The following is a 19,842-nucleotide window of genomic DNA, read 5'->3' on the forward strand; positions in this document are numbered from 1 at the left end:
CCATAAGGGAGGTTATAAGAAAAAAGTTTTTGTTTGTTTTTTGTTTCCCTAACTTTTTTGCATTCTTATTCCTTTCACCCTATTAGTTATTTTTATTCTAATAAAAATCTACTAAACAACATGCTTTGTGATTTTATATTTAATCAAGAATATAAATCAAAATCATTATATCCATAAAACTAGTAATAAGTTGGAATAAGAGATCATACCAATTTGGCACTGTTTCTACCTGAGTGCTTTTTAGTTTCTTTAGTGTTTACTTTTAACTCTGTATGCATGATCCTTTTTTTTCCTTTGTTTTCCCTTATTGTGATATTTATAGACAATTTTTATATTGTTCTTATTATTACTTGCCAAATCTTTAAGTTCAGGATATGACCTTGATGAATCTGACTTTTGATGTGGTTATGTGGTTTTGCTAGCAACTGTAGAGGAGAAGAGTGTGGCAAAAGTGTAGTAGAAAGGGAGGATGAGGAACTTAAGCAGAGTAGTTGCGAGCATGTTACTGGTATCCAACACAAGACAGAGAAGGATTCAACCTGCTTTTTTTTTTGCTTATTTTCTTTTTCTATTTCTTTTGTTTGTTTTTTGTTTTAGTTTAAGTTTCCGTTATGTATATTTTTTGTAATATACATTGAATTGGACTTTGTTGTTACACTAAATTATATAATTTTTTATTTATATGAGAGGACAAAATTTGGAGTTAACATGTTAGACTTTTGATAAGTGAGCATATACCCTTTAGTTCTCTTCAAATAATGCATTACACGTTTTACTATCTTCCAATGCTGCATTCCAGGATTACTTAAGTATCTGTCCAAAACTCCCATTACAAATTCAATATCGGGACGAGTACAAACTTGAGCGTACATTAGACTTCTCATAGTTGAAGCATGGGGAATCTTTTGCATCTCATTTCTTTCAAGGTCATCATTAGGGCTTTGTTTGAGGCTATATTTGTCTCCCTTGGCTATAGGAGTATCTCTTGGTTTACTATCTTTCATGCCAAATCTAGCTAAAACTTTATCGATATAGTTCTCTTGTGATAACCTTATGACACCATGAGAACGATCTCTTAGTATCTTAATACCTAATACAAAAAAGGTTTCACCAAGATCTTTCATTTCAAAATTCTTTGTTAGAAATCTGTTGGTTTCGTGCAATAAGCCTATATCGCTGTTAGCAAGCAGTATATCATTGACATATAACACCAAGAATATATATTACTCTCATTAAAATTATGATAAACACAATCATCAACTTATGATGAAACTTATGATACCATTGACGAGAAGCTTGTTTGAGACATAGATGGATTTCTTTAGTTCATACCATAGACTTTGAGTCATTAGACACAAAATCTTCTAGTTGCATCATATAAATCATTTCTTCAATGTCACCATTTAGAAACACGGTTTTAACATCTATTTGATGGAGCTCTAAATCATAATGAGCTACAAGTAGCATTATTATTATAAAAGAATCCTTTGAAGAAACCAGAGAAAAAGGTTTCTTTATAATCAATGCCTTCCTTTTGAGTGAAGCCTTTAGCAACTAAACGAGTCTTATATCTCTCGATATTACCTTTTGAATCCCTCTTGGTTTTAAATATCCATTTACAACCAATAGGTTTCACACCTTCAAATAATTCAATGAGATCCTAAACATCATTGTGTTTCATAGGTTTCATCTCATCCTTCATGGCATCAATCCACTTTTGAGAGTTAGAACTGTGTAGAGCTTGACAGAAGTTGATTAGATCATCCTCTGTTAAACCAATGTGATCCTCATGTTCTTGGAGAAACACATTATAATCATCTGGAAATGCACTTATCCTTTCTCCAGTGGATCTCCTTAATGGAACTTCTTGAGATTGTTGAGCTTGTTCTATGGGTCTTTGAGGGACTAATCATATTTTTCACCATATCCTTAAGAGTCTTGTTTCTACGTTCTGTAACATCATTCATGCTTGGTTTCCCAAGCATAGTATACTAAGGAACGATGCCACATTCCCTTAGGAAAAACGCAAAAGGTCCTGGACGTTGTTCACCTGATCCATCATATCTACCGTAATATTCACCACCACAGTCAAATTTGACGGCCTTAATTTTCTTTCCAAGTTGAAGCTCAACTTCAGTTTTAAAAGATTTCAAAACGTCTAGGGATTGAGACTTCTCATGAATTAAAAGTAGGTATTCGTACCTTGAATAATCATCTATGAACGTAGTGAAATATTATTGCCCATTCTAAGATGCCGTAGGGAATGACCCACAAATATTTGTGTGAATTAATTCCAAAATGTCCTTAGCCCTTTCGACACCTAATTTTCTAGAATTTGTTTGTTTACCCTTAATACATTCAACGTAAACCTCAAAGTCTGACAAGTCTAAGGGTTCAAGAATATCATCTGACACAAGTCTCTGAATTCTCTGCTTAGAGATATGGCCTAAACACTTATGCCATAAGGTGGCTGAGTTCTCATTTATTTTATGCTTTGTACCACGAGAATCAATGTGAAAAATTTATTTATTGGAACTAACTACATCTAGTAAGTATAAATTATCAATTAAAGAACCAAAACCAACAATATTTGAATTTTGATAGAGATTAAATTTATTATTTTCAAATAAACAAGAAAAACCAAAATTTTCCAAACTAGAAATATAAATTAAATTTCGCCTAAAAGACAATATGACAAAAGTCTCAAACAAATCCAAACAAAATCTAGTTTTCAACTGTAATCCAAATGTTCCAATAACCTCTACTGTGACCTTGTTATCATTGCCCACATATATAAATCTTTCATTATCACTTGACGGTCGACTCCAAAGTCAACCTTTTCTTTACATGCTAGGAGGCATACTTGGGACATTCTTTTTTCATGTGTCCAGGCTTCTTGTAGAAGAAGCAAGTAGGTGTATTCTCATACTTTTTGACTTTCTTTTGCTGAGAAGTCATTTATGCAACATTCTTATTATTCTTTCTTTTCCTATTCTGAGAGCTTGACACCAAATGAGCATTTTCAGTCTTTTCTCTTTGTTGCCTTTCCTCCTCTTGCACACAATGAGAAATCAGTTCAATCAAGGTCCATTTATCTTTTTGAGTATTATAACTCGCCTTGAACTACTCAAAGTGTGTAGGAGGGGAAATCAAAACTAGGTGCACGTGCAAGTCATCAGACAACTCTAACTTTAGTGCTTTTAGTTTTGATGCGAGATTAAGCATTTCCATAATGTACTCCCTTATGTTTCCTTTACCTTTGTATCTCATAGAGATAAGTTTAGCAAAAAAACTACTTGCATCAACTTCCTCATTACTGGTGAAATATTGCTCAACAATATCAAGGAAACCTTTAGCGTTGTGGATCTTAGAAATAGAGCCCCGAAAAGCTTTTAGAACAGATCGCTTCATGATCATGAAACACATTCGGTTTGAGGGTTCCGACTTTTCAGCCTTATCCTCATTTGGGTTTTCTAGAGCTGAAGTGGGTTTCTCAGCTCGAAGTGCAAGATCAAGATCCATGCAGCAAAAAATTATTTCAACTACTTCTTTCCAGGCCTTAAAGTTTGTCCTATTAAGCATGGGGATACAATTAATTTGAGCAGACAAGTTAACAACACTAGTAACAACAACTGTAATAGAACATAGATACAAATTTTTTAATTACATGCTCACAAAGTAAAATAAAAAATAAATCAAATCAAATCAAATATGCAGATTATTTACATAATAGACCTATTACAAGATACCGAGCACAACATTATTTCTTTGTCTTTGGACATACAAATTAATTTGTAAGTAGTACTCTCAATGCAACGATCAAATATTGACAATTAATTTTGTTAAATAATAGTCTTTCTTTGGACCAACTATTATTTACATGATTGTAACTTTATAATTGTCACATATTTATCATTACAGGCATGTTATTATTTGGCCAAATTGTGTCTTCCTTTGGGATGAACACAAATTGCATAAATAATCTCATACTAATATTTATTGTAATTTTAATTAAATTAATTTCTATAACAAGGATTACTTTGGCAATATATTACATCAATTAATTTATTAAAAAATTACTAGACATATTAATTAATAAAGAGGGTCTATAATCTGCCAAAATTCGCACTCAAATTTGATATATAAAAAAATTGATTTTTTTTTAGTTTGAACATAAATACATAAACATGCAACATCTACAAATTTCAAATTTATTAATTCAAATTTGAGCATAATAACAATGACCGAGAGATATAAGAATCAAAATCAAAAAACACAGTAATTAAATTAATCCCTTTAATCGATCCCGATAATTCATACAACCAATTAAACCAAATTGAAAAGATATATGAATCAAATCATGTAAACAAAGCATAAACCAAATATTGATTCATTCAATTTCTATCACAAAAAAAAAATAATGTAATAATACACTTTAGAACCCCATAACCTAACGACAACGACGACTCTGATACCACTTTTTGGGATAAATTTCTTAAACCAAATAGAAATTTTTCATTGATCAATATTAAGGACTGTTGTCTCAAATTACAGAGTTAAGGTTAGTAACATATACCTGTATCCATTGATGTTAACCGAAGGCTGTAGCAGAATAGCTTTTTGGTGCAATGATCCTCCTCAATCAAATCATTGGATTCCTCAACGGGACTTGATGTTTCTCTTTTGATAGGGAGACAGAGAGACATGTGTTTCTAATTTGGCATATTGGGGACCATGACCATCTTTTACAATTTTAAACCTATTAGGGTTCCCATGAATCCCTAACGGACTAAATTTGATTTCCACTTATTTAAGCCCATATTAATTTTATTATTGACAATCTAAAGACTCACTAAAATCATATCGCTTTTATTGAGTCCAACTAAATGTAAATAATTAATATAAATACTACAAATAATATATATAACCCACGTTAATTATTAAAAACAAAATTTCTAACCACCTCCATATCAAACACATTAGAAATTATAATCAATAGTTATAAGTATCTAGGTTACATAAACAGCAGCAAGTATCTAGATTACATAAACAGCACCAATATTCCGGTATTAGATGAAATTTGAGGCTAGGTCATCCAATATATATGTGTATAAAATACAATTTAATCTGTTTAGTTTAAATTCAAATATGCTATTCAATTTAATTTAAAGTACCCCTCAAAAAAAATTAATTTAAAGTAGCAACGTGTTGTTGGATATAAATTTAAATGTGTTTAAGTAAATTCTTGAAATTATATATAAATAAAAAATTGTGGTTGTAAGGAAAAAATCCATAGAACAAATGAATATTTTGCACTAATAACTTATTACATATAAAAAAAAACTTATTTATTAAAGTGATTTTTATTTTTTTTTTCTTCAGAAAGAAATTAATATACTTTGGAGTATACGATAAATATGATAAAAGAAATAATTTGAAGTATCAAATATCTATATCCTCAAGTCAATTACTCTAAATTATAGCAACAAGAGTCGAATTGGTTGGACTGGTTAGATCAGTTGAATTTTCACTACTGTGCAAAGTGTAATTAAATAAAATGACCCATCTTTACCCTTTTGGCAGAGCTCTAATGACAATTGCAACATAGAACTTGTTATATAGCTAAAACAATTGCTAAAAAAGTTATTTGTTAATTTGTAAAGGGCAATCTATGAATCTTACATGTGATAATTAAATAGTTATGGGAATAATTTCAATCCAGTCTTTTATTTAAAAGATTTTTTTATTATAAAATAATTTTGTGATATTTAATTAAAATATTTTTTTAATATAAAAAATCATGTAATATTTAATTAAAATATTTAAATTTATTTTACAAATACATCAAAATCTGAGAGTATTTAATTAAAATAATTAGGATATTTTTAGAATACATCAAAATTTGATGGTATTCAATTAATTTTTTTTCTCACTTAAAAACATTTTTTTATTTAAAAATATAAAGATTTCAATTGATTATTTTGATAGATGAATTTTGTGAAAAGTTTTAGTATAATTTACATATAATTTATTTATTCAACAATATCATCAAAATCATTAGGATTTCGTATGAATTTTTCTTCTTGTTTATTTCTTCCTCGCTTTTTTTTTTTTTTTTTTTTTTGCTTCTATCTCTCTTTTTGTCTCTCTCTTTTCATGTTTTTTCTATCTTTCTTTGTTTATTTATCTATCAGTTTTTTTTCCTATCTTTTTTTATTATCAATATTTTCTGGATATATTTTTATCTATCAATATTGATGTATAATTCATCAATATTTTTTTAATTATTAAATATTTAAAATTGTTTTTGAATTATGAAATATTATATATTGTTAATTTTTTAGTTATTTAAATTTAACAAATGTTTATTTTTAATAAAATTTAATATTGAAATATCAAATTTTTAAACATGTATTAAAAATATATTTTGACAATTCTACTAGTTAATGAATATTATAAATTTGAACATATTGTTCAAGTTTAATAGTATAAACCGGAAAATATAAATACATAAATAGTTGTATGTAAAAAAAATATTACTTAAGAAAACATAAAATCAGGATCAATTGTTTGTTAAAATTTTAAAAAATTTATTGATATTTTTTCTTTATTCAAACCTTGTCAATTATTTTTATTATTATTAATTTTATTGTTTTTTAAAAAAATTATATTATCTTTTAAAATCTAATAAAATCCTTTTAAATCTTATAAATTTTTAAAACACAAATCCATTAAAATTCATATTACAAAATTTTGATTAAAAAAATTCTTTTAAAAAAATCTCAAAAATCATTATATTCATACAAATTCTTTGAAAAAGATCTTAAAAGTCATTAATTGTTACAAAGTCTTTTAAAATCCAAAAAAAAAAAATTTTTTTTATAAAATCTCAATCTAATACACTTCAAGATTAAATTTGAAAAAAAGAATATCATTATTTTAAATTCCATGAGCAACTACGAGTTTTTTATTCAAATAATACTATTTTAAAAAAATTTTACTCAAATAGCAATCATGCAAATTTATTTCTCCAACTAGCATCATTTACTGTTCATGTTCAGAAGGGCCGTTCTGAAATCAGAACAGGCCGTTCTAGATTAAAAAATAACACATGACCAGAACGGGTCGTTCCGAATTCAAAATTAACACATAAAAAGTAAAACCAGAACGAGCCGTTCTGAATCCGGAACGGGCCATTCTGGCCTATAAATAATTTTTTTTTTGTTCGATTTTCACTTATCATATACCAAAACTCAGAAACTAACATCAAATAATTAAATTTATTGAATATTAACATTATAAATATAACTAAATAAATTTATTAAAATTCAATACAACAATAAAAATCAATGGTGGCGGAAACTGAATTCATAACCAATATTTGGATATGTCTTCCTAGTGTGACCAAGGGTGTGACCATGCGAGCAATGGATATAAACTTTCTAGAACTTGCCGCAATCACACCACATTACATTTAGCCTTAATGTAAATCTCCTAGCAGGTCATGCAAGCAAGGGATATGAACTTTCTGGAACTTGCTGCAATCACACCACATTACATTTAGTCTTACTGTAAATCTCCTAGCGGGTGAGCAAGGTATATAAACTTTTTGGAACTGCCGCAATCATATTACATTTCATTTAGCTTTACTGTAAATCTCCCAGCGGGTCATGCGAGCAAGGGATATGAACTTTCTGGAACTTGTCGCAATCATACCATATTTCATTTAGCCTTACTGTAAATCTTCTAGCAGGTCAAACTTCTCTCGGATGTTACGTTTCTTCCAACTTTGTGGCAAATCCAGAACTCAAGAGAACTTTCAAGGGTCGGCCAAAGTCCAGCAGGATTAGAACAGAGATGGACATTAGAGAATAACATAATTGTGTAAAAAATTGTTCCTATTGTCACACTTCTGGTCACACTAGGAAGACATATCCAAATATTGATCATGAATTCAGTTTCTGCCACCATTGATTTTTATTTTTGTAATGAATTTTAATAAATTTATTTAGTTATATTTATAATGTTAATATTCAATAAATTTAATCACTTGATGGTAGTCTCTGAGTTTTGGTATTTGATAAGTGAAAATCGAAAAAAAAAGTGGTCTAAATCTGTAGGCTAGAACAACTCGTTCTGGTTCCACTTTTTGTGTGCTAATTTTGAATTTGGAACAGCCCGTTCTGATCCATTAGCCACATGTTATTTTTTTAATCTGGAACAACCCGTTCTGGTTTCAGAATGGCCTGTTCTGAAAGTGAACAGTAAATGATGCTAGCTAGAAAAATAAATTTGCACAGTTACTATTTAGATAAAAAAAAATTTAAAATAATATTATTTGAGTAAAAAATTCGAGCAACTACTTGACACTTTTTTTACCTAGTACTATCTTTAAGATATCATATTAATATCTTCAGTTTTTCTTTTGAAGTTTCTCCTTCAGCTTTTATAAAAAAAAAATCATAAAGGCTGCACATCCCAACTATGCCAGGATTAACAATCCTACCACTTTTGTGAAAATAAAAAAGAAAAAAGAAAAAACAACAACACTAAAAATTGTGGTTCCAAACACTTGATGATGAAAATATTAAATATCAGGAATTTCTATGCATTTAATTCAATAATGTTTGTTATACACATTCTCGAATTACAGTTATGAAAATCCATGCACTTAAATATCAAGAAATCTGTGCATTTAATTCAATAAATAGTGATGAAAATATTAAATATAAAAAATAGTCTATTTATTACAGATTCTGGAATTAAAGTTATGAAAATCCATTTTTTGAAGTTAAAGTTCTGGAAGCGTATCTGCACATTCTAGAACTTTTTTTTTACATGATACATTCTAGAATTAATTAAACTTCTGAAATTTTCTACATTTGGTTAATATTTTAAAAATCAGATCGCTCATAATGGTCCGTACTAAGTTAATAAATTAGAAGTTGAATCCACATATCACTAATTAAATATTAAAAATATGTTATTTTTCTATAAATTTTCTCACAAACAAAAATCTGCGGGAAATATTTGCAGATTTTCCAGAAAAAAAAAAAAAAACAAATATGCATGAAATATTTTTTAGATTTTCTGCAAAATAAAAGTTGTATGAAATTCTTGCAATTCTTTTTGCAAAAATAAATTAGCAGGAATCTTTTATGAAATTTGTTAGGGTTTTATTTAAATTAAATTTGATATTTTTCGGAAAAGAAATTCCCAAAATAGTCGTAGGAAGCTTTTTTCTTCTCACTCACTTTTTAAAGAATATAATTTACAGGTAATATTTTAATGAGTTACAGGAAAATTCAAAGGTTCCTGCGAATTTAATTTGCAGGAAAAATTAAAAGAAAAATTATTTATTTAAATTATTAGTTTAAAAATAAAAATTAATTTTCTTAATAAAATATGTTCTTATCGGAATTTGACCGTAGGGGTGATCCGTCCAGTAAGATCGGTGAGCCTCCTTTGCTTGATGTATTGGTGCTCCAAGATAGGGGAGGTACCTGCAAAAGAGACTCTGATGCCAAAGTTAGGGTTTGTATGAGTAATAGTCTCGGATAAGTAATGCACGTACCTTGGAGTGAATTAGGTTTGCTTTGGGCTCTGGGCTTGAGATAAGATATGATAGCGGATCTCGTCTGGGGCGAGATCCTCGGTAATCAGTGATTAGATAATGGATCTCGTATGGGCGAGATCCTCGGGAATCAGTTGTAATTCACCTGAATGCTGAGCTGACGTCGCACGACGCGTGCCCGAGATCATCTTGCACTGTGATGCCGAGCTTGGAGCTCGGCTTCGCGGTACGGTCAGTACACTAGCCCCCCGAGCTCCGAAGACCGTAGGTCGAGGAGTTAAGACCGAGCTCGCCAGGGGGAGGTGACCCTTCGCGTATGTCCGCCTGTCGAGATGCCACGCGTGCAAAAGTCGTTTCGTATTTCGAAACGCGAGGTCGGCGCGTTAGTGGTCATGACAGTTATGCAATGATGGCTTTCTCTGTCATAATGGGTCTCATTTAATGCGTGGTCAGGCGTGTCCCTTGGGTGACACGTGTCGTGACCGTTTTGAAATTCTGGGGGAGAGTTTTTTCTTTTCTTTCACTCGCGCCTCTTGGCCTTTTTCACTTTGCTCTTTTCCATTATTGTGGCTTCTTGTGCACGCCGTTGCTCTCGCTTTCGTCCATTCTCCGTCTCCGTTTCAGTCACCATTTCCGGTAACCCCTTCGTTGTTAGGGTTATTTTCTGAAGAGGAGTACCAGGTACTTCCTTTTTACTGTCTTCTTTTCTCTTCTTCCCGGTTTCTCTTCGAGTCTTTCTTTTCTTTTTCATGGCTGGGGGGAGTAGTGCCGGTTCTTCTGCGCCTTCTCGGGGTAAGGCGCGTGGTAAGGCGGTGGCTGTCGGGAAGGCTACCGCCGAAAAGAGGGATCCGCCCCGGGGCCCAGAGCCAGGCATTCCTGGTTATGACTGGGTCAAGTGTGAGATGGCGAGTGTCCAAAGCGTCTTTCGGACCTTTCTTGATGTTAACAAGATCTCTAGGTCGTGTAGGGTTTGTGACCCTTCTATCTCCCATATGATTCGGCTTGAGCCTTGTCAGGCCGATGAGGGCGTGTACATGGGGAAGTCTTCTGACCCTCCCCATTTCTATATGTACCTAAGCTTTTTTAGGGATTTAGGTGTCTGCCTTCCCTTCACCCGATTTGAGTGCGATTTTTTTAACTTCATCAACTCGGCTCCTTGCCAGTTGCACCCCAATAGCTGGGGTTTTTTGAGGGCTTTTCAAGTCCTGTGTACAGTGCTGGGGATAGAGGTGTCTCTTCGCATCTTTCTTCATTTTTATCAACTGACGCTAGGCGCTCCGCCTTATGGTATTTTGTCTTTGAATGGGAGTAGGGATGGGGGTTTGTTTACTCTCTACTCCCAATCATATAAAAACTTCAAACAGGAGTTCTTCCGGGTTGCCCTTGTGGATATTGACCCCTTGGAGGATGAGGTGTTCCACTTCGGCGGCTTGCCGAAGTTTCCTTTTTACTGGTGTTCCAAACCGTCTAGGTTTCATGGTTTGGGTAACCTGGAGGTGACGGCTTCGGAGGCAGCCGCCATCGAAAACCTTGCTGCGCTACCTCGCCCGCTGGATTGCAAGCTCGTTCTGTCGCTTGCGAATTCGCCCTACAGGGAGAGGGGCTTAGAGAGTGAGTATTTCGTGCTTTGGTGGTTTGCTAGGGTTCGTGTAATTTCCTATTGTTGATGTGTTTCCATTTTTGTTTGCAGGCATTGTGGGGAAAAACTTGTGGCGCGAGCTTAAGCACCACTACAACGTTGCCGAGCTCGAGGTTCCCGAGCCTCTAGAGGAGGATGTTACCCCCCTGAAGGCTAGTCGGAAGAGAAAGAGGGGGGGGGGGGGAAGAGGCCGGGGGAACCTCGGTTCCTCTAGGTGCCGAGGAGGTGACCTCCAAGGCCGCTGATGCTGATGCGGTGGATCTCACTGAGAGTCCACCGCCCCAGGTGGCATCTGAGGAGGTGGCTCAGACTGCTGAGCCTACTGTGCAGGCCGCCGAGGTGAGTGTCCTTTCTCTTTATGCGCGTCTTTTGCGCTGACTTTGTTTGGTTTATTGAGGCGGAGTGTATCCTTTCGCAGGTCAGGGTGACCGTTGCCGAGGTGGGAGACCAAGCTGCTGAGCGAGTTGCTCGAGTTGCCGGGGTGGTGAGTATCTTGCTTCTTGGGTTTTTCGTTAATACTTTTATTGTGCTTTCTGGTCGCTTGACCTGGGGCCATTTTTTGCAGGCAGGAAATGCCCCTGAGGCGGCGATGCAGGCTGCCGAGCGGGTTGCCCAAGCTGCTGAGGTAGGTAGCGTTTGTTTGCTTGATTTTGTGGTTCCCCGTATGTCACCTGGTTTATTTTTGACATGGGGTTGATTTTCGCAAGCAAGGTCGGGCGTCCCCATTGTGGACTTTCTGGATGCCGAGCAGGGGACCCCGACTTTCGTCGCTGCTGAGGCCCGTGGAGGAGGCCCTAGTCATGAGGTTCCTTCGTCTGCGGCTGCCACTTCGGCGTCGCCTCTTGGCCCTTCGCAGGAGGCTTCCCGGAGCCGATATCTGACTCACCATTTCGGGAAGGGTCTTTCCAAAGTGCGGCTGGACCACGTGAGCGCCTTCGCCGACATGGATTCGCTGTGGAGCGCGGGGGTGACCGGGGAGAAGTTCTATCCTAAGGGTTCGTTGAGCTCCGAGGACCAGGGGTTGATAGACGGGGCCGGTCCCGAAGAGAGTTTTGATGCGGCCCAGGTCCTTCTGCAGAGGGTTATGGGCATATTGGGCCATTGGAAGCCCAAGTGGGGCCAACATCGGGAGGATTTGGTCAAGCAGCAAGAGGACCTGGCCAAGTTGAGGGGACGGCTTCAACCCTGGAAGGAGGCAAACAAGATCCTGAGGGAAGAGAATAAAGCTCTTAGCGCAGCCCTTGATGAGGCGAAGCGGCACTAGGCTGAGCTCCGCTCTGCGCGTGGCAACCTTGCACGGGTGCAGAAGTCTCTTGAGATTGCGTTGCGATCCAATGAGGCTTATGCCTCTCAGGTGGGGGAGCTGCAGGAGCTCGTTGCCTTCTCTCGAGGCCGCGCTCGCTCCTTGGAGGATGAGGTGACCTCTTCTTGTGGCCAAGTGTGGGCTCTGGAGGACGTTGTGACCTCCCTTAAGGGAGAGTTGGCGGCGGCGGCTGAGGAGCGCCTCCGTAGCGAGGTCATTCTTGGTGGCCGTGAGGACGAAATTGCCACCTTGGAGGCGGAGCTCGCAGAGCTGGGGGCGGGGAAGGCGGCTACGGACAAAAGGCTCGCGGAGGTCGAACGCTCCGTTGTGGTTGAGCACAAGAGGGGCTTCCAAAAGGCTGCTCGACAGGCTCGGCTTCTTGCTCCCGGATTCGACTTTTCTTCCATGCATGTGGAGAAAGTCGTCCGCTTTGGGAGGCTAGTCAAGGAGGATGATGCCGACGACAGTTCTAGAAGGGGGTGCTTCAGCCTAGGCCGCCTTCGTAATAGCTAGATTTATTTTTCTTTGGCTTGATTTGATGTACTGAATTTTGAGAACTTTGTTTGTATATATATATATTTTGCTCTATCTTTTCCGTATTTGCGTTCAATTTTGGCTGTTCGCGCTGTTTGAGGCACATGTTTGGTGTCTGTTATATGCTTTTGTATATGGTGATACTTCTACCTTGAGTTGGTGAAGTCGAGATTCGAGGTCGGCCTTAGTTTTTGTTTAGTAGGACTTTTTGTGGGAGTTCGAACCCGGCCGTAAATGAATGTGTTAAGATTCGTATTTGACCCCGAATTTTGACTAAGTAATTGTTGTGAAAGTTCATAACTGACCCTAGACTGGAGTCAAGGTCAGAATTCGACCTTAAGTCGGTCGTGCCGGGGTTTGAATTCGACCCCGGTATTGAGAGTGGGGTGTGTTTTGCTAGGGTTCAAAGTCGTCCTCAGGTTAGTGGTTTGGGCTCGACCTTTATCGGGAGTGTCGAGGCTCATATTCGCCCTTGCACTTCGATTTTGAGCAACTGATTGATTTTATTGTGGTTTGGATTTGACCGATTTTATTAAGGTTCGGGTTTGAACTTGAAAGTGCCGAGGTTCGTATCCGACCTTCGGCTTTGGTGGGGTTCGGGTTTGATCTTAGATTTGAGCAAAATGATTTAGCTAAGGTTCGAACTCGACTTTTAAGCGGGGACATCGAGGTTCATACCGACCTCGGTTTCGAATAAAACGAAGTTTTTGGCGAGGTTCGTATTCGACCTCGCATCCGGATGCTGTGGTTCGTACTCGACCTCCTATGCTAAGGGAGGTTCGGGCTCGACCTCAGACTTTTGTTTGGGTGAGCGTTTCTGTGAAGGTTCGATGACCTTGCTTTATTGGCGCCGAGGTTTTGAGCCGACCTCAAACCGGAGTGTAGTGAATTGGATAGGTTGTCCGTATCCGCCCTTAAGTTTAGGGCCGTGTATGTTTCGTCACGGTTCGAATTTGACCTTAGGTATATGGCTCGTACTCGGCCTTTAACGATAGTGTCGAGGTTCGTACTCGACCTTAGATTTAGGGTGGTGCGTGTTTCATCGAGGTTCGAACTCGATCTCGGATATGTGGTTCGGACTCGACCGCCGAATAAGTTATTAAGGTTCGAACTCGACCCTTGACAAGAGCGTCGGGGTTCGTATTCGACCTCGAATTCGAGTGAAGTGATTTGATTAAGGTTCTGAATCGACCTTTAAAGAAAACGTCGGGGTTCGTACTCGACCTCGGAAATGTCGAGGTTCGGACTTGACCTCAAATTTGAGATATGCTATTTAGCTAAGGTTCGAACTCGACTTTTAAGGAGAGCGTCAAGGTTCGTACTCGACCTCAGGTTTGAGATAGATTATTTAATTAGGGTTCGAACTCGACCTTTAATGGAAGCATCGAGGTTCGTACTCGACCTCGAATTTGCTATTTGATTACGGTTCGGACTCGACCTTTAAAGAAAGCGTCGGGGTTCGTACTCGACCTCAGGTTTGAGATAGATTATTTAATTAGGATTCGCACTCGACCTTTAACGGAAGCATCGAGGTTCGTACTCGACCTCGAATTTGCTATTTGATTAAGGTTCGGACTCGACCTTTAAAGAAAGCGTCGGGGTTCGTACTCGACCTCGGAGATGTCGAGGTTCGGACTCGACCTCAAATTTGAGATATGCTATTTAATTAAGGTTCGAACTCGACCTTTTAACGAGAGCGTCAAGGTTCGTACTCGACCTCGGATTTCAACGTTTGCACGTTAGAGTTCATTTTCGTCCTTTAGATAATCAGGAAAATAAGAATATGAGATGAGCGAAAGGAGTAGTTTTATTTATGGTGCTTGTGTGCCTCGTTAAGAACCCTCTCAGTCAAAGGCTGAGGCGGGAAAAGAGTGCACAACTTTGTTCACACTGAAAGAAGAAGAGAGACTTAAAAACTTAAGGGGCTATGGTGGGGGGATTCCCCTTGCTTTGCTTGCTCGACGAGGAAGTCTTCAGGCTCTCGGCGTAGCATTGCCGAGCTGTTTTCTGATTAGCTTTGACGGAGATGACTTTACCGTCCTTGCCCGGGAACTTCATGGTGAGGTGTGGGGTTGACACTACCGCTCCGAGTTGGTTCAAGGTTGGCCTCCCGATGATGATGTTGTAGGAAGTGTTGGCTTCCACGAGGAGGTACCGGACCATGACTCGCCTTGTCTCCGGTGGCGTTCCGAAAGTTGTCAGCAAGTCTACGTATCCTCGGGTGTGAACTCGCTCTCCTGCGAAGCTGACTAAGGGCTCCGTGTGAGGCTGGATGAGAGAGTGAGGGACGTCTAGTTTGAGGAACGTTGGCCAGTACAGGACGTCAGCCGAGCTTCCCTGGTTGATGAGTGTTTTCTGCACTTTCCAGTTGGCTATCTCCACAACGATGACCATGGGGTCGTCCTAGTTAGGGTTGACGCCGGCGTAGTCTTCATCGGAGAAGGAGATCGGCGGTGAGCTTTGGTGCGGGGCCGAGGTGGTAAAGTGGACGCAGTTGATGTTCTGTAGGTGTCTTCTTCGGGCCGAGCTGCTGGCGCCTCCTCCCGCAAAATCACCTGCAATTGTGTTGATTATTCCCCGCAAGGGGGCTGAGTCTATCTCCTGACTTATTTCGGCCTGTACCGCGCCATTAGCATTTTGCTGGGACCCTGTGGGTAAGTCTGTGCGAGATCCTGACCTGCGGCCTCTCCCGCGTCCCCGACCTCCAGAGCCACCTCGGGAACCTGGTTGTCGCTGGATGTAGTGGTCGAGGTGGCCTGCCTGGATGAGTTCTTCGATGCGGTCCCGGAGCGTGCGACACTCGTCAGTGGTGTGGCCGTAGTTCCTATGGTACCGGCAATGTTTGGACTTATCGGCGCTGTTAGGGGTGTGGCCGGGTGGTGGAAGGGCTAGTAGGTTATTGTTACTGGCTTCTTTCAGAATGTGGACTCTCGGGGTGTTTAGGGGAGTGTAGAAGTCATACCTCTCGCTTCTGTTGGCTTTGGCCGGCTTCTTGAATTGGCTGTCATTATTGACTTTTACCTTATCTTTGTGGCCCTGTTCCGATTTTGCGGGGCCCTTCTTGCGAACTTGGTTGCGGAAGGCCGAGTGCTCTTCCATCTGAATGTAGCCGGCGGCGCGGGTACGCAGTTCATCCATGTCGCGGGGGGCGTCGCGGCATAGACTGTCAACGAACGATCCGGGTTTCAGTGCCGTGAGCATGGCGTGCAGGGCGACCTCCGGGTTTAGATTCCGGATCCGAACCGAGATGTTGGAGAAGCGCTCCATGAAAGCTCACATAGATTCATCGTCGTTCTGCCTGAGGTTGGCCAAGGCGGCCGAGGTTGTGTGGTGAGGCCGGCTGGTGGCGTATTTTGCCATGAATCGCCGCACCAAGGTGGCAAAGCTGTCGATGGATCCGACTGGTAGTTGGGTGTACCAATGGAGCGCGGGTCCCTTGAGTGAGGTCGGAAAAACCCTACACAATATAGCGTCGCTGTTAGTGTAAAGGTTTACCTGAGTTGTGTACGAGCCTATGTGCTCGTCGGGGTTCGTGGTGCCGTCGTAGCGGTCAAGGTGGAGGGGCTTCCACCCGCGGGGTAGTGGGGTCTCCATGATGCCATCCACAAAGGGATGACGGCGGAAGGGTTCTTGGCCCTCGGAGACGTGGGTGGGGGCCCTGCTGGTACCCTGCCCTGTTCTGTGCGTTGATGCATGAGACTGGTGCGTGGCAGGTCGTGAAGTTGGTGCCTTAGTCGTCGCTCGGGATTGGGAGGTTGAATGTGTCTCCTCCTCATGATCGTCACTGTCGTGCGGAGGTTGATTGGAGTGATGTCGAGGGAGCTGGGCGCGGATGCGCTCATTCTCGGCGCGTAACGCTCCGAGGTCTGGTTCATTAGCGGTTCGCATTGCTGCGAGGTCATTCTCATGCTGGACACGCATGTTCTGGAGGTCGGCGTCGTGCTGTTGTCGCATCTGCTCGACTTGGTCGATCAGCCACCTCAGGGTTGCAGCGTCACTGTCCATGGTAGTTGAGTGGCTTGCGTCGTCTGCTGCTCGTCTGATGTGGCTTCTAGTAGAAACCATGCAGGTGGCCGATAAGAGTTGTCTTGATCGGCCCCACGGTGGGCGCCAAATGTTCTTACCGGAATTTGACCGTAGGGGTGATCCGTCCAGTAAGATCGGTGAGCCTCATTTGCTTGAGGTATTGGTGCTCCAAGATGGGGGAGGTACCTGCAAAAGAGACTCCGATGCCAAAGTTAGGGTTTGTATGAGTAATAGTCTCGTATAAGTAATGCACGTACCTTGGAGTGAATTAGGTTTGCTTTGGGCTCTGGGCCTGAGATAAGATATGATAGCGGATCTCGTCTGGGGCGAGATCCTCGGTAATCAGTGATTAGATAATGGATCTCGTATGGGCGAGATCCTCGGAAATCAGTTGTGATTCACCTGAATGCTGAGCTGACGTCGCACAACGCGTGCCCGAGATCATCTTGCACTGTGATGCCGAGCTTGGAGCTCGGCTACGCGGTACGGTCAGTACAAAATATATTACTAATCATTTATAAATATATCATTATAATAAATTTAATTTAAAATTTAAAATACATAAATTTTTATAGATATATAATAAGTTAATAATACTAACTTCAAAAAAAAATACTAACTTTTAATTTAGTGATAAAATTCAAAATAAAATTGTCTAATAAAAATTACTTGCATATTGTTTTGTGAATTTAAATCTACACCAAAATCTTAAGTAATTCCTTTATATAATAAATATTAATAATTATAGTAAATGAATAAAATAAAAATATTTAATATAAAACAAAATAAATTTCTTAAATTAAATATATTATAAAATATTTCTTGTACTGAGAAAATTAAAAATATTATTTAAATATAGTTCACTTGGCAATTTTGTGGTACAGTGAATAGGGATCGGAAGACAGTGAAATGAGGCTATATATGAATCTAATATTTTGTCTCTAATGTATTTTAATTATGACACAATATAATACTTAAAATTTGTGATTTTACTTTTTTTTTCTTTAATAATATTTAATTTAACAAAAACTAAACTTAGGGGGGTGTATTGGTTTAGGATTTCATAGGATTTTAAAAGACTTTTTTTGAGTAAAAAAATCCATTGGTATTCAATTAGGATTTTATGTCACTTAAAAACAATCCAGTGATATTCAATTTGGATTTTCAAGATTTTTTAAAGAGTCCATTAAAATTCATTAGTATTCATTTGAGATTTTTTAAAATTTAAAATAATCAATTGGTATTCAAAAATATAAGGATTTTAAAGGATTGTTGTGTTAGAGAGATTTTGAAGGACTTTCTAGTGTTATTTATAAATACCAAATTCATAAAACAATTTCATCCAAACCCATCGAATTTTGAAGGATTGTTTGAAGTGACTTTTCAAGTGCTTCAAGAATTTTCAAGTGAGTTTTTCATTTTTTTTTCTATGCTCCTGTCTTCTCCATTTTTTCTATGCTAATAATACTACACTACTGTTCATTGGTCATATATAATATTGTAGTACTGTTCTCATTCCATTCCCCTATTTTGTGAAACTCCGATATGTAAATGATAGTATCATTGACTTGCTCTATTTTTCTGTTCGTTCTCTTTAATTGACTTACTCTATTTTATTTCATTTAGTTGAATTTGTTTCTTTATATAACACAAAAAAACACGCTTGAAATTTTAACTTTTAAGTGATAATTTTTTTATAACACACGTCAAGAAAAGAGAAAGGAGAAAGATGAAATTAATATCATGATCTCTACAATATATATATATATATATATATATATATATATATATATATATATATATAAGATGAATTTGAGTTAGGGTTTCTATGAGTAGAATGAGATGAAAATGAATCTTAGTTAGGGGAAGAACCCTCTTAGCATAAAAACTGCGATCTCTCCTTCTCTTGAGTTTGTTACTCTTATTCCTCCTCATTTTATGACTCAACAATTATTTTATTTTTTTTACTATGAATTTTTCTTTTTATTTTTATATTGTGAAATTAGGATTTTTTATATTTTAAAAAAGAAAATTAACATAAGACATTGCAATATCTAATTTTTTAGGATTTAGGGTTTAGCCTCCAATAACTTATTTTTAAAAAATTAAAATATTGTTAAAATATTTGTTAGAATAATTTATATTTATAAATATTGTTAAAAAATTATCATATAATATATAACTAAAATACTAACAAGGAGGAATGGACTTAAAGTGGCTCAAGGTAAATGTTTATTCTTTAAATAATAATAATAATAATAATTATTATTATTATTATACTAATATTATATATATTGCATATGTAATTAGGTAAATGTTTCTTTGTGGATTGAAGATTTCCTAATCGACGCCAATTTTTAGCTCCATTTCGAGGTGTAAGATATCATCTACAAGATTTTGCATGTCAGGGTAATGACCTTGAAAATGAGAAAGAATTGTTCAATCTTTGTCATGCATCTTTAAGGAATGTGATCAAGAGAATATTTGATATTTTTAAATCAAGGTTCACAATTTTTAAGTCAGCACCTCCATTTTTAAGTAGAACTTGTGTTAGCATGTACAACACTACATAACTTTCTAGGTAAAGAATGTCGTTCTAATGAATTTTCAATTGAAGCGGTGGATGAACCTTCATCTTCAACATTACCGGTTAATGAAGATCATATTTTTGAGGCTATTATTCAAACCTAGGAGTAAAAGCGAGAAGACGCTAATGCTTGAAGGACTAGTATAGCTATGGATATGTGGGTGAATGTTATTTAAGAG

This window comes from Cajanus cajan, chromosome 6 (assembly GCF_000230855.2).
Source record: "Cajanus cajan strain Asha chromosome 6, NIPB_CcT2T_4, whole genome shotgun sequence".
NCBI lineage: Eukaryota > Viridiplantae > Streptophyta > Magnoliopsida > Fabales > Fabaceae > Cajanus > Cajanus cajan.